This window comes from Eucalyptus grandis, chromosome 1, assembly GCF_016545825.1.
Source record: "Eucalyptus grandis isolate ANBG69807.140 chromosome 1, ASM1654582v1, whole genome shotgun sequence".
Lineage (NCBI taxonomy): Eukaryota > Viridiplantae > Streptophyta > Magnoliopsida > Myrtales > Myrtaceae > Eucalyptus > Eucalyptus grandis.
This window is the reverse complement of record NC_052612.1, coordinates 29798172-29815016: the sequence shown is the minus strand read 5'-3', so window position 1 is coordinate 29815016 and position 16845 is coordinate 29798172.

Sequence of the window (16845 nt, the reverse complement as noted above, 5' to 3'; positions counted from 1 at the left end):
AGTTCATTGAAGTTGGGTCTAGATTCAAATAGGCTGGGTTTAGAACCTTGATTTTTAATGCTCAAGCCTTGACAGCCATGCTTGGTTCTTGTGCCCAAGTCATCAATGCTTAAGTCTAGATCCATTGATGCTGGGCTCAAGTCCATGGAGGCTAGGCCTGAGACCTCGATGCCCACTAGGCTCCTACACATAAGTCACTAGCTCCCGAGCCTAGGTCCTCGGCAACTGAGTTTGTGTCCATTGAAGCTAGGCCTAGGTTCCTCGAGACCGATCCAAAGACTATGATCTCATCCCACTTGTGTGGCCTAGCTTGGTCCCCTGACACCAAGCCCAAAATCTTGATGTTCATAATTGGGTACCTAACTATCATGCTCATATACTTGATTCCCATACCCAAGTCACTATCACTTGGATTGAGCTAGATTCCCAATGCCCTTGAGAAACTCTAACTCCTCTGATTGAGACCCTAGTGCATCTTAATTTAGAAAAATAAAATCACGGAATTTAACTTCTATTTCTTTTTCAAATTTTAGTAAAACATTGAAAAATATTGTCATTTTCCTAAAATTGACTTAATAGATATTTCTCAAAAATATGAAATTTTTCACAAACAAATAGAGTCAAAATGAAACTTCACTTAGACTCATGCGAGTGAGGAGCGATTTTGAAAATTCTAACCAGTGAACTTGTAATAAAATTTGAAGACCATTCTAAATGGGGATTTTACATGCTCTCTCAGTAATTCTAGCAAAAGTATGAAAATCACTACTCATTTTTCTAGTCATCATATTGTGCAAGCATTTGAAACTTATTGAAGAAAGTACATAAAAGTCCTGAGATTTAGTGCGAAATTATAATTAAGTTCAAAAACTTAGAAAAAAGTGCATAGTCCTAAAATTTATCCAATTTGTGCAATCAAGTATTTTAATTCATCATGTCCAAATTGAATTTCATAAAAACGTTGATGTGCAATTTTTTACTTTTCTTTTTTGATATCATGTGGCACAAGTCCCCAAAAAGGAAAAAAGAAGGAAATAAGACCCAAAAAAGGAAAAAAATATTAATTAATTACACGAAAAAGTTCATATGAAACCATTGTTGGTTCAAATACAATCTTCCACAAAATTTTGAGAAGCTATGCGAACGCATTCCCCATTTTATCATGCAGAAAGAGGAGATTGCACGTGCGGACTAAGGACAAGAAAACGGGAGCGAGCACTGGTAACGAAGCTTGAGCTTCTGAACTTCTCGTGGTCCGATTCGATGGTTGGGACCAGAGTTTGAACATTGAAAGTTTCCCATAGAGAGAATGGAGAGTGTAAATATTTTGCCGAGACCTCGCATTCAGGACGCGAGGATCAGCTCACATCATGCTGTGGTGGCAAGTGGAGGCACCACCACTGCTTGAGGGCCTGTAAGCCCAATCCTAACCCTGGCCGGAGGCTTGCAAGGCTAGTGGGCCTCGCTCATGGCCGACGGTTGTCGACCCTTGCCGGTGAAGGGTGGGGTGGCAGCACCGCCACATCGAAGAAGACGAACACCACTTTGAGCAATCGATCTCTTCTTCTTTTTATTTATTTTTTCTTCTTAAGCTCTTTCCTTTCTTATTTTCAGATTTTTGTGTGTGGACCAACTTGGTGCCACATTAGTGTCACGTGGCTTAAAATATATCAAAAACTCGCTTTAGCATTTTCTATCTCTAGAAATAGAAGGGGCTAATTAAAGTATTCAATTGGACAAGTTTTAAAACTTGATTATATTTTTAAAATGTTTGAAAATTTGATTATACATTCAGCGACAAATTTTTGAACTTTCAGTACTCTAATTTAAAAATAATTAACAGGCAACATTTCTTTGTACCTTCGCTAGCAGCGACGGGTTTTGTCAGGTAGCGGCCTAACCTGACTACTCTCTCCATGACTCGATCAAATGCCCCTTTCTTCAAAACCCTAAATCAAAAGGTGCAGGCGAGCTTCACCTTGTGGTTAAACATCGGGAAAGCCGAAATACCAATAGTAGATATAATTTTTGAAAATTCCTACGTTATGTTAATAATATATAGGATCGGATAATAAATTGCTCACGTGAAATCTTGGTCGGATTATTAACTTCGTAATGCGTGAAAGGTCCCAATCTTTCGAGTAAAAACGAAGTTCCCACACTTACGTTACTAAAGCTATTATTTCCATCTTTCTAAGTGTTTACAAGATACATTAATGGACTTTACTGCCTTTATTTCATATTGGTTTTATGGGTTGAAAAATTAATAGATTGTTAATCTTTGTTTTTTTTTTCTTCTTTTTTTGCTTTGAAAGTGGTTAACGCAGTGAGCTGTTTCATTCTTTGTTCAAGGTAAGTGAAATCTTTAAGAATCAAGTTAGATTAATCTTCTTAGCACTCTTGATTTGGTTGGTCGATGTTTGTTAACTCAAATTGAATTTTGAAGTTAAGTGTAAGCAAGTTTCAATAATGACATGTTGAGTTATTTTGATTACTTGACTTGCATCTATGAGTTTTTACATGCTTAAAATGTGTTTGATTGACTTCTGTGAGATTTAGTAGCATTTTAAATGGGAATAAGAGAGAATATTTAATGTTTGATACAACCACAATATCAGCATTCATGGCATATATAACCCTATTTAGGGTGCATTTGGCTTAGCTTTGCAAATGGACTTTGAGTGTAATGTAAAGCTAAAAGCCAAAGCTATTTGGAAAAATACGAATTGTGTTCGGTTAAAAAACTATTTGCAAATGGATTTAAGTTCAAGTTGTGTTTGGCAAAAAACTTTGGGCTCTTGATTTTTTTTTTTAAAATTTAAAAAGACCTAAACCCTTTGTCGTCGGGCGACCTCAATTGATAGCCATCGACATTGGCTGTTGGCGCCATATTTGGCTTGTCGACGGCTTCCCCGGTCAAAAAATATATAATGGGAGACTAAATTGGAAATTTGAAGAATTAGTGAAGGTAATTTTAAAAGAAAATTTTAATTTTAATATATGGTTAAATGCTGAAAGCCAAATGCTAGTCTCTACTAACATTGAGCTTTTAACTTTCCCAGGGCTGACATTCGGTTGAAAGCCTTTTAGGAAAAATTACTAAATACCCTAGTATTTTCTCAAAAGACTTTTGAGATTGAAAGACCGTTGGAAAAGTTGTACTTAGATTCATTAAAAAAGTGACACATATCATCTTGACGTGGAAATTAATAGATGAAAAATTAAAAACCTTGTAATTTGCAAAGCCAGTGTGCAGACTTGTTAGCTTCAATAAATACAATCCTTTCCCGCAAACCAAACTCCTCTTTGACTCTTTTTTTGACGGGGAGTTTCAAAACCTTCATTCTCCTCATGTCGCAATCTGCTCTCACTAACAAGGAGATGCTACCCAAGGTATTGCAATTTCTCTTTTAGTTTTACTTTCCTCTCTTTTCAAAATCCCAATTTGGTTTAGAAAATATTTACAACAAATTTATTAGGTTTTCTAATTAGATTGAGGTGGGTTTGGGCGTTTGCAAGGTGCAAATAAGTCATTTTCCTTTGTTCTACATTTCATACATGCTTTAACTCCTCTGCTCCACCTCGACTTTTTTTTTTCCGCTTCAGTTTCATGAAGGCTTAGAAGGGAGCGATGTTCAGGCTTGCCGTTATGAGACGAGGTGGGACTGGATATTCAAAGGGTGAGGATTGGTAATTCTCCTCTGTTCTACATTTCGCACATGTTTTAATTTGTTGACACCTAAATTTTGGCGATCTATTTAGTCATTTATTGCATAAAAATTAGGGGTTAATTTTTATCCCTGAAAAAAATATTAATTGCATAGCTACATTTAGTTAGCATATTTTGCATTTTATTTATTGGACCGGTGGCGGATGGGTAGAATTGGTGGTTTTGAATTTTAAATTAATAGGCCAGACTAGGCCCATGAAAGGATAAAATTAACCAAAGCCCGTTGTTATTTTTAATTGATTATCTTGAGAAAAATTAAAATTTGATGCGATATTATGATTTTTTTGAAAATTAAAAAAAATCGCATTGTAATCTTATTTTTTATCAATAGATGATGAAATCGGGGGAGAATATTTTTGAGATAAGGATTTGGGTGATCGGGCGGTTATAGATTATCTTCGTGCATATTGAAAAAACGAGATAAAATATTTTACGAAGATTACCTATTTTTACCTATAAAAGCAATCGTGTATGGAGAGAGAAAAGGGGGGCTTCTTTGAAAAAACTGCAGAAAAAAAGAAAAAAGTTAGAACGTGAGAGAGAGAAAGAGGAGAAAAGTAAAAAGCAGAGGTGATTTGACCCTCACTATTCATCATCTCCCCAAGCTCGCTGCTCACCCTCTGTTCCGCTCCGCGAAGCCCGACGCTCCACCCTCCGCGAGCAGGCCCGAGCCGTGCTACAGCCGAGCCGCCTTCCCCACGCCGACGTAGCCGCCGGTCTCCGTCCACGAGCCCCGACGACCCACGCCACCACGACGCCGAGCCTCGGTGCGCCTCCTTCGCGAGCAACCCGCGACGCCAGCCCAGTCGTCCGCGACTCTCCCTGCCGACGCCGCTCCGGCCCTGCTCTGCCACTCGCCTGCGATTGCCCAGCAGATCTTGCCTTTGCTCGCCGTCCGTGAAGCCCGACGCCGACGGATTTGAGACCCTCGCAGCAACCGCGACCCGAACGCCTTTGCTTCGCCTTACCGTCGCCAATCTGCAGTACCAGAAGTCCCGGCGTCCCTGCTCGCCTCCGCCTGACGCCCAGCCGACGCCGTGCCGTTGCCCCGAGGCCTAGCGATCCGACGCTCTTGCTGCCCAAGTACTGACACTTGAGTTGCTCTGCCGTGCCGCAACCCGGAGTCCTCTGCTCGTGGCCCACTGTCCAGATCTCGCGATCCCGGCGGCCTGCTGCCACCCAAGTCCTTGCGACGACCCACGACGCCTGTAGCAGCCCTCCGCCGAGTCGGTCTCCGCCCCTGCACGCCGTTCCGAGCTCGCTCCCTGTCCGAGCGACGCCGCTGTAGCACCTGTGACCAGCTGCTGCAGCTGTGTCCACCAGCCACCGAGTCCCTTCGCCGGAGCTCCGACCACCGTGACTTCCTTTGACGGTGACCCACCACACAGCCACTGCCTTTGCTGGAGTTTCCCCTGCCGGACCTCCGATCCTCTGCTTTGGTGACTTGCCACGAACACGAAGCTTGGAAGGAAAAGGGAAAATTAGGTAGTTTTTATTTATTTATTTACTTACTGTTTTCTTTTTCTTTCCTTTTTATTTTATTCTTTTAGTGAAATTGTTCTCTTTAAATATGTGATTGAGATCCCAATATGAAAGTGCCCCTCAAGCTAGGGATTGACAGTCCGATTTTCGCGTCCGAAATCCGACTCGGAATCCCTTATAAAAATCGACAATCCAATCTCAAGCCTGAGATTTGATTTGCGATTTAATTTAAAATTGGCCAACCCGATCTCATGTGCGAGATATGGTTCGTCAATTTTTAGATATCAATCTTATCTTATTTGATTCGCTATTGGTTGAGTCAGTCTTATTTTCATAAAAGAAAAAGTCAAAAAAAATGTTGAGTTAAGATTAGGTTTGGTTATTATCTTTTATATTTAAAATAAGAATTTTATTTTAAATCATGGAAAAGAAAACCAAAAGAAAAAGCACATTCATTTAGGATGTTAGTTTTTATCATTATTTGAATTGCATGTGAAAATTTTAATTTCGAAATTAATAAAAAAGACACAAAAAAATCATCATGCATATGTCACGTAGAATTATGGCATTCTTTGCACGTCATTGCATGGCCAAGATTGCATATTATAGGTTTAGATAATTTTTCCTAAATAGATTGCATGCTTATTAGGAAAATAAAAATCATGTGCACGTCATAGTTTCATACAATGCACGTCATTTAGTGATTTTTGTTAGGTGCATTTAATTAGAAATTGCCCGTCATTAGAATTAGGTCATTAGATTAATTTAGATTGCATATTTAAATGTTGCATTTCTTTAATTTCGAATCTCATAGAAAATACAAAAAAAATTATTTAGAATAAATCATTTCATGCTTAGGATAGATCACGTGCTTAGTTATGTCATATTGCTTATATCATATAGCTAAGTCATGTTGCCATGTCATATCATTCATGTTAAATTAGTGGCATGCATTGCATATCGCATGATTTTCATTAATTAAGTGAAAACAAAACAAAAATTGCGTGTTAATTAGAAATCATATTTAGGACTGCTGATGTGAATTCTAAACTAATAACGCAGATGCTTTCGTTGCTATGAGGTAAGTCCTGCAATTTATTCATTTGCTTTCTTGAGTGTTAAATTGGTGGTTTGCGCACCTGCATGATCACCTCACATGTTAAGGAATTAAAATCAATTCAAGTTGCTTGCCAAACAATTTTTTCAAAATAAAAGATAAAGGTACCGAAAGGGCGTTAGAGAAATCTAACGTAACCAAGTCCCCGAACTCACAAATCTCTGGTTCATAGGAATAAAGTAAATCTCCCGTTACTTTATTTGGGTTTCTAATCGACCCACCAAAGAATAGATTAGTGGCGACTCCTGATTGAAAATCATTTGCATGTTAAGAACTTAAACCGAAAGTCGCGAATTGGTATGGGCTTGGGAGAGCCCGAGTTAAGTCTAGGCTTAACAATCCATTAGCCAAACCTTAGGTGGTTCACACCCCGAAAAATTTGGTCGTGACATAATTCCTCTGTTCTAACTCAATTTTTTTTTTTTTTTTTTTTGGCTTCAGTTTCATGAATGGTTTGAAGGCAGCAGGGTCAATATCGTCGGCGTGAGCAGTGCTGTCAAATTGGGCCACGGACCCATATTTTAACCCACAATTAAATAAGTGAATCATGGTCACCTTAAAATTAAGATATGAGTCGTAAATGGGTTTGAAAAGCTCAAACAAAATGGGTTATGTTTGGATCTTTTTACAAACCCATTTTCAATTCATTTTTGACCGAACTCTCTCCTTCCTCTCCTCTCCCTCCTCTGCTTCATCTCCATCTTCCTCACGTTCTCTCTCTTCCATCGGACCTTCCTGATCTCCGCCCGAAAGTCCCAGCTCGACTTCGCTGCCTTCGGTAGGCCATGCAATTACTCGGTGGAGTTATGGATCTATGATTGGAGCTTCAAATTGACAAGGTACAAGGAGATGTTCTAAGGATGGAATCGCCAAATCTCCGGCACATCTTCATCCCCAACTTTGTCCTCTGATCGAGCACAAGCGCAATAAAATCTTTGTAGACCCCTCCGAGTTTGATTCTAATGTTCTGCACATATTTGTTGGAGATCATTTGCATTGCAGCAATTGCTCTATGGATGTGTATGGTTACGAGACTTGAATGACCACATCAAGATCTTTGATGAAATTGCGAAAATTGAGCCGCTCATAGGATATAGGCAAATCGGACTTCCACCCCGAGTACCATTTTATCTCGTGCGAGCTCCGTGCGCTGACGGAGATGGCTCGTGACGATCAACAACACATCTCCAGGCTGTCAATTATGAGAAGTCCACTGTTAGGGGCTGCCGTCGAGGTTGCCACCGTCGGGGTCCAAAACCCTAAAAACCTTAGCGTTGGGGTTTTCATTTTATTTTGTAAATTTATTATATTGTTTCTTTATTTAATTTTAAAGAATTGTTGGCCTTTTTATTTGTCTTTTTTATTACTTATATGGGTGGGTTTAGGTTAGATGTGGGTTGGCTATGGATCATTTAAATTGCTTAGTAAGTAAATAGGTTAATGTGAGTTAAATGGGTGGATTTGGATCGATCTATTTATGACACACCCAAACTTGACCCAACCCACTCATTTGCCACCTCTAACCGTGAGATGGGGTATTTGTAAGGTGTGAATAACTTATTCTCTCCTATTTATATTTCATACATGATTTAACTTGTCTATTCTGCCTCAAATTTTTTTTTTTTCAGTTTCGGAAAAAGAGAGGTGCTCTTGCATAGCTAGGTTTGGCTCTGTAGCTAAAAATAAAAGGTATTGAGTAGAAAGACGCTAGAAGTGTCAAAATTTTTATACGACATCCACTTTCGTGTCAAAAGTTTTCGTCGACTTACTCAAATATTGGTGAAAAGAGTTCACTTAAGTACTTATGATGAGAAATTTTGGCTAAAAATATTATGTGGCTTTTTTTAATTAAATGTTAATGCCTAGGTGGTTTAAAAAAAAAGGAAAAAAGAAATTCCACCTGGACACTGACTTGGCCTTTAATCACCGATGTTGCGTTACAGCATTTTAATCCCTCTTTCTCTCTTGCTCTTTCTTTCTCTCTTATTCGAGCCTTGCTCGAAAATTTTGAAGCAAAAAATATCATGGTTTGAAGGGTAGCCATGTTCTTGAGTACCTTAGGTTGGAAAGATGTCATGGTTTGAAGCAAAACATCAAGCGCTATTGATCAGCGCCAGCAAAGAAGGATTGAGCGAGCAAGAGAAACTTTAAACACTTGAATTAAAAAAACAGGGGAGAAGAGAGGCACGATCGGCGAGAACAAATGACTTCCATTGACGATGGCGGCAATGTCCGGAAAGCAATGGAGAATGATCACCAACGATTCAACTTCAAAATTTTTTGAGAGAGGATTCCTTGGTGAGATATGTGTAAGAGAAAGCACACCAAAAGTGCTAAAACTTGGCACGGATGAATACTTTAGTGCCAAAAGTTTCAAAAAGTACACTTAAACGCTATTTTTTTATTATTATTTAAAATTAGGATACTTAAGTGCAAGTTCGGTGAGAGTAGTCAAAAATCCGACGTGACATATTTTTTTAATAATATAAATGATTTACGTGGCCCGTCGAAAAGCCAACTCGGCAATCCTTATTTAATATGACGTCGTCTTCCATGTTCATTTAAGTGCCAGTCGTGGTTGAAAAGGACCACTTAATTTATGGTGTAAGTGATCACTTAATGCCACCATAGTTAAAAGTGAATACTTAAGTGTTAAGTTTTGTAAAAAGTGATAACTTAAGTGCCAAAAATGACGTCATTTAGCGTACTCTTGGTGTCTAAGTGGATAATTTTGTTTAGAAGAATTGCCACGTCAGTAAAATATCTCGTTGGAAAATGCAAAGTTAGTACTTTGGCCGGAATTTCTTGCTGTTAGTACTTAAATATTTCATTTTTGTCCAATTTTGGACTTAAATGTATATTTTAGAACTTTTGCTGCTAAAATATCTCCCGTGCCAAGTTTTGGCACTTCCGGTGTCCACACCTCGATCCATGTGTATGCTATGTTATGTTCTATTTTGGCTACAATGAGCTCAAGGTGGCCAATGATGGAGATTTTATAGCGACTAACGGCAATCGAAGGATGGTGGATAGTGGAATGAGCAATTCGTTGATGAAGGAAATTGCTAGAGGTAAATTGCTAGTGCATTTGCGTCGGTGCCAATTTCCATTGTTCTAGTCAGCTAGGAGAGGCGAGTTTCCAAATTGGATGCTTATGAATATATGACTGAGGAATTTGAATGATGTGATGTAGCAGGGAGTTAGGAAATACAGACACTCTCTGAGAGCTTAGGTGTTGTGTTAGATATTTCGACACATGTTCGACACTTTTCAACATTCTGAGAGTGCTAGTATGAACAAAATAAAGGAGTTAGGGAAGAGAATAAGAACACAAGATTTATAGTGGTTCGGCTTAATCCAAGCCTACGTCCACTCTCCCACGATAACAGCCTTCTTGGCTGGATTCCACTATGCAATCAACAAGAGATTACAACTTCGAGTGCAAACACTTAGTAGTAGATCACACTATCTCACTAAGTCACTCTTTCGGTATTTCTCTCACGATTACAAACGTTTAAGCTCTCAAGAGACAAGTATATGATCAAAAGTCGCTCGACTTTGGAATTATAAATTCTACGCTCCGTCTCTTACTTGCTCATCGGTCCATGATCTCCTTAAATACTCCTCCACTTCCAAACTACCCGTTGGACAGCATCCCGGAGAATCGTCTTCCAATATACCCATTGGACAGCTCTGTATCTTAGAAGATTTGGTAGCCGTTGAATGACAAAGGTAAAATCCCAAATTGATTCCGATCGCCCATACAAACGAAATCTTGGTTTCCATAAGTAAAACTTCTTCGTATAGAAAGATCTTGTCTTCAAGATCCAATCGTCAATCAAATAGATTGAATCAATCAAATCAATCAAATCAATCCTGATGTGGAATCCAAACCAAATCACTAGTTGTTATATGATTGGGCTTGAGTTACGATTCATCGAATCTGGATGTAAAGTCTGAGTCTGTAGACTTTACAATATGAGTCTGTAGACTTTACAATCTGGGTCTGTAGACTTTACAATCTGGGTCTGTAGACTTTAAGGTCTGTACCCAGTTCAGCTTCAGCATAGAGTCTATCTTCTGGTTCAGCATTCACGTTCAGTCTGGAATTTGTCAGAGTGAGCAGACTTCTGATGTAGAACAGACTTTGACACTAAAGTCTAGCAGTCTTCAGACTTTGAGTTTCGAGTCTGGCAGTTTTCAGACTTTGAGTCTCGAGTTTGGCAGTCTTCAGACTTTGACACAGAAGTCTGGAAATCTTCAAAATATACTTTGGACATGTGTTACGTTCAGTCTTCTGGTCGTCTTCATACTTTGACAATATCCTTTACATGTTCTATCATCTGCATGGTCTATTACTCAACCATCAAACATGTTAGTAGCCTTTGATTTATTTTGTCATCTTCAAAACATCATAAGGGATTTTCCTAACACATTCTTCGACATTCTCTGACACTCGGTCAATATGTATCGGAAAATCTAACACTTAGTCAACTCTCCCATTTTTCGACACGCGAGTTGAAAATTCTGACATGCGAGTTTGAAATTTCAACACGTGATTTCGACACACACATGATCAATTTTAAAAATATTCAATAAATGAGAGCTTAAAATGTAAATATGTAAAAATAAATAAATAAAAAAATAAAAAAGGGGAAAAAGGAAAACCTAATATTTTCTTTTCTCTCGACTCTCATTTCCCTGACACACAATTCACTCCCAAGTCTATTATTTTCTTTTCCCTTTCAACACACTTGACATGCAAGTCTAGAATATGGTTTGCTTGTTTTTTCCCTTTAAGTTTTATGGATTATTGGAATAAAGTTGAATTTGTGAAATTGAAATAATGAATGATATTAAAAAAATAAGGATTGATATTTTTAGTATAAATTCATTCTAAACTCTTTTATTATTATTTATTTATTTATTTGTATTTGAATTAAATTAATTTGACTAAAATAGTCATAAAAACGATAATTTTTAATGTATATATAAAATATACCCCAATGTGTCGGGATTCTCTATTTTTTGAGAAATAACGTGTGGGTATGTCGTGTCGTATCATGTCGTGTCATGTTGTGTTGTGTGTCATGGGTTAGTATCGGTGTTGGTGCTACTTAGGTAGGGAGAGGATTTGTACTTCTCCTACACAGCATTTTGGCTTTCTCTACGAGGAGAGACAATCAAGAGGTTTCTTATGACATGCTAACTATACAAGGTTCATCCTTGATCCAGGGGAGATGAGCTAGAGTTGCTGCAACATCAACAATAAATGGACAACTTATTGAATGACAATCTTTTAGTGAGGAATTAACAGGTACTCATGTCCACAGGTATAATTTCTCTACTAATTGTTGGCTTTGGAGAATTAGGAATTTTATTTGGGGAACTTGGGAAAATGCTTGGTTATCCAGTTTTGGATTTATATTTGGGGTAAAACTCATAAATGACATCATTTAGGGAAAAATATAATGAGTGAGCACATCAACGAGCCACATTAGATAGAGAAATTAATTAAAAAAATATGGCCATGTTGGATTTCCAACAACCAAAATCAAAGTTGACACTTAAGTGATTTGGGAAAAAATTTGGCACTAAAATAAGCGTCATACAAAACTTTTGACATTTCTAATATTCTTATGCCAGAGGCATTGCTATCTTCTCTGATGGTTTCCTTTCCTCTTTTCTTAAAATTTTAGTTTGGCTAAGAAGACTCTGTACGCCTAATTTGTTAGGTTTTCAATATTAGAAGGCCAGCCTCAAGGTCGTCACCACGAGACTGGGGTAGCACCAGGTGTTCGCAAGGTGTCAACACTGTTTCGCATTTATTACTTTAATGGAACCTAATTTTGATTTCATAAAGGTTAAGTTATTCTATCCTAATTGAAATAGAGTGTGCTTACCCAAAAACTTTTGAGTTCATTGACTATATTCGGCAGGTAATTCCTAGTCCTCAATAGCTAATTTGAATTGTTCTCAAGATAAATGGGTATAACTTATCTCTTTAGAATTTAATTTTTTTGAATTTATCTTTTCTATTTAAATTATTAGATATTTTTAAAACTTACAGAGGCTGCGAAAGGATTATGTCATTATACATAATGTTGATAAAGAATTTGAATTTAGAAGAATTGGATCGACATTGGCTAATGATGACGAAGCTTGAAATACATACAATGCATATGCAATTTGCAAGGGATTGGAATGTGAAGAGGACAAGAAACAACAATGGCAAATAAATATTACGAACATGCACATTTCTTCGTAATTGTGAAAGATACTCTTTATCAACCTCATGAACAAAGGGATGTTTATAGGATCATGAAAGGAACTAAATGTAAAGCTTGCATTAAATTTAAAGTCAAAGATCCAATTTGGGCAGTTGTCAAGTTCAAGAAGGTTCATAATCATCCTTTCATTGATGATAAACATAAACATTTTGTAAGATCATATATACACATGCATATATTAATAGAAGTATTTTGATTTTTTTTTTGACTAGATTAGTATAAGGGTTACGAAAGCATATTCTTACCTTAGTGGTGTAGCAAGTGTGTCATCTGAATTTTTGTTCCATCTGATTAGTGAGATAGGAAAATAAAATTTAGTGATGGCAATTAGGTTAGTTAAATTGGCACTATTGAAAATTTGTCAATGGCAAGATTGAAAGATAACGGTTTTTGAACCGTAATTTTTGGGACTCATTTAATGAATTCTAGACTTAATTTACAGTCCCTAATGTCTAATGTACATGAAAATTTGATACAAATAACCCCATTTTCCTTCATGGGCTAGCCACCTTTCTTTCTCCCTCACTTCCTCTTTCGCCAGATCCTTCTCTCTCTTTCTCTCCTTTCTCCGCTACCATCTGTCACAGTGGCAAGGCCATTTGGTGCCGCTGCCCCCGTGCGGCTGCTAGGATCACATGCAACGAAGTTTACCTTTAGTATAAAACTTATTTTTCTTCTCTCTCCCTCTCATTTCTCTCGGCCTCTCTCTCTCTCTCTCTCGCTCTCATCTCTCTCGACCCAACTCTCTCTCTCTCTCTCTCTCTCTCTCTCTCTCTCTCTCACGCACGCGCTCTGATCGCTCGCTTTATCCCTCTCTCGATTGCTCGCCGCTCTCATTTTTCTCGATTTCGCTTATGCAATCATGAGATTAAGCCACGTTGACCTGCTTCTAGCCAAGGCGAAGGGTCGAGGTTCAGTTTTCCGTGGGTTTAGGTTCGGTTTTACTCGTCGAGGCACAAGGTAAGTGAAATTACTTTTCTCTATGCTATGTTGATATGCTTGTCGTGCAATTCGAGGAATCTTGCCTTTGATGTGCTGTGATGTTTGATTTGTGTTGTCTTGATTCGGTTCATGTTGTTTTGGGTTGGATTATATCGTTGTCCGTGGGTTGGTTGAGGTTTAGACGCTGCACTGTGTGCCATGAGGTATCATGGTTATTATGGCTACAATTTAACGGTTTTAAGCTTAATTTTGGCTTTGCATGTTGCGTTGACGATGCAGGTGAGGTTTAGTGATCTTGAGATGGTGATAGTTCGATTGTGAGGTTCAGTTAAGGTTGGTGATGGTTCGGCGGAGGATTGGTTGAGGTGTCAATGGTCTCGGATTGGTGATGGTTTAGTCAAGGTTCGGTTGTGGGTCGATGGTTGGGAGTTGTAATTACTTGGTTTGTACAAGTCCGCTTGAGATGTTGGTATTTGTTCTGTCCTAAATTGTCACATTTGTGTTAGGATAGACAAAAGAGAGTCAAGTAGATGGCGGTGAGTGAGTCATCAATTAGACCTCGGTATTTAGAATGGTATTTGAAAATGTGTCGAGCCTTGTTAAGCGAGGTGTCCACATGCTTAATGGTAAGATAAATGTGCATGTTTTATGTGATTAAAATACTCACAATGAATATTGTTGGACAGCAAACTGGCGATGCCTCGTGGGAGCTTGGAGGAAATTCGAGATGCCTAGGGAAAATTTGAGATGCCTAGGGACAGGGAACCTAAGAAGCCATCGGACGACGAACTAGCGATGCCCATGGAAGCATGGAGGGAATTCGGGATGCTTAGGGATAGCGAATCCTGGAAGCCTAGGGATAGCGGATCCTAGATGCTTGCGGAGGGATCCCTAGGGACAATGAACCCTAGAAGTTTGTGTGGTCTAAAGGGGGTTGGATTTAGGATTTAATTGAAAGTTGGCGACCTTTTTCGAGACAAAAAAAGTTGGGCTAGATTTGTCGCTTGACCTAAAGTTAGTGCTTTTTTACTAGATAAAAAAAGTTTGGGCTAGATTTGTCCCCATTGCTTTTTTTTTTTTCGGAATTAGCCCTATTTTTTCAGCTTCTTTTTTTTTAATAAAAAAAAATTCCGCCAATAAGGACCAAATTCTAAATAAAATAGAATGAAAATATCGAGGAAACTTGTGAGATGTGGTCATGGTGCGGTTATCCGATATGCCCATGGGTTCTTTTGCTTGGACATATGGCAAATCAGCGCTGTCCGGCAATCCACCATTATAGATGTTGACCCAATGGAATTGCCCCTCCAATCATGACGGCCATTTCTACCTAAAAGCAAGCGAGACTGTTGTTCTCTTGTTGATTCATGAAAGTTCATGTTTTAGATGATTTATCTAACTTTCAATTACGTTGGAAATGATTCGTCTTTGTAGTCAGTCGCATCATTGGCTATATTAATTTTATGGATGAACTTGATATATCCAAAGCCAATCCTCTCTTTACTTGCCATTAATGACACTTGAATCTCTCGGTTATTCTTTTTACAAGGTAATTAATATTCTTTTTTGCATGCAACTTGTGAATAAATGAGTTGCTTATAAACAATATTGCATATGTGGCACATACTTTAGAAAGATTCTCAAACCGAAGAAGTACCCAAGTTTCTTTACTTATTACCAGAGCCGAATGAGACCCAAACCATAAATACCCGAAAAATTCGGTTTGGATTGGGTCGGTCTGAGTTAGGTAATTTTGACACCCCTATCCTGGAGATAGTTATTAGAGCCTAATGAATCGAGTTTCATACTTCAAGGATAGAATTATTCTTTAGGATAATGCCTGCACGCCTCCAATATTATGTTCTAATTTTTAATCTTCTTTAACACTGCTTACAACACCGACTTGAATTTTTTTGTTTTTGTTTGCCTATATGTATTTGCTGACGTGACATCATCTTCAGAGACCATATTGCATGCTAATCTCGACAGGTTATGGCTTTAACCGTATTTAGATCCACGTTGGCATTTTTCATAAGAAATTTTTTTATCAAAGACCTTATATTGACCCATGTTTAAATAGTTGAAGTATTTGATTTAACAAAAGAAAAGTTTAGAAACTTCATTGTAAAACGAGCAAACTCTCAAGTACTTGTTTTATTATTGCAAACCATAAAAACTAGTTAAATTCTTCATCACTTGAACTGGGAAATTGTTCGTGATCAATCAACAAAAGAATATTCTCGGGGCCACTTTGTATCTTCTTGAATTTCTAGACTACGTGATAAAAATCTGAGTACAATAGTCAAGGTTGAGAAAATTTTACTTAACAAAACTATTTTGAGTACGTATTTTGAGTTTGGAGATTTTTTTCTAGAGAAATTCAATGAACAAGGCATTAAAATTTTGGAGGGCTTTGCAAAAGAAAAAGCACCACTTTGTATGTTTTTTCATATGCAAAGAACTGTATTACTTGACTTGTTGGAAAGGACAACCAGGCAATTGTCCAAGCATCTTACCGAAAAATTCGTCCAATTAATCCTAACACTAATATTCGGATATCAATCCCATCCTAAATTTCTTTTTTACTAATTTAATCTTAAATTTTTGTATGGACTTTTAAAGTAGTATTCCAAACTAATTTTTATCAAAAATCATTGAGTGGTGATGTACCACATAGGACGACTAGTGATGACTGGACCACGAGTCAACGATTTTCGGTGAGAATTAAGATGCGTTTGGTTGGATTTTTAGGGAAAACCATTGGGAAAATGCAAAGGACTTTTAGGTTGAAGGGACTTTTTTAGAATGCAAATTGTGTTTGGTAAATTACAATTTAAAAGTCCATTGTGAAGTAGCTTTGAGCAAAATGATGTTTGGGGGAATTACATTTACAAAGGATTCTTGTGATAAAAAAATTATCAAAAGAAAAATAAAAAAATTGACCAGCAAGGCTAGGTGGCCGTCGGCGATCGACATCCGACTCCAACAGCCCTGACATCTGACTCCAGCAGCCTTGGAGACGACTAGGGAGGGCTGCTCGGGTTGAGCGACCCCCGAAGACCACCGGCGACCCCAGATCTAGGGCGGCGAGGTCGCGCGACGCCGCCTCGACCTCCAGTGACCTCGCCGTGACCTAGATTCGGGGCAGCAAGGTCCTCCCATGACCTCTCCCTTTGCCCCTGCGTCACCGACACCTCCCTCACCGTTGTCGCCGTCGCTTGCGGGAATGCCCTCCACTCCCTCAACCTCTCCAAGTCCCTTTCTTCAACGCTACTAAGTTGCTG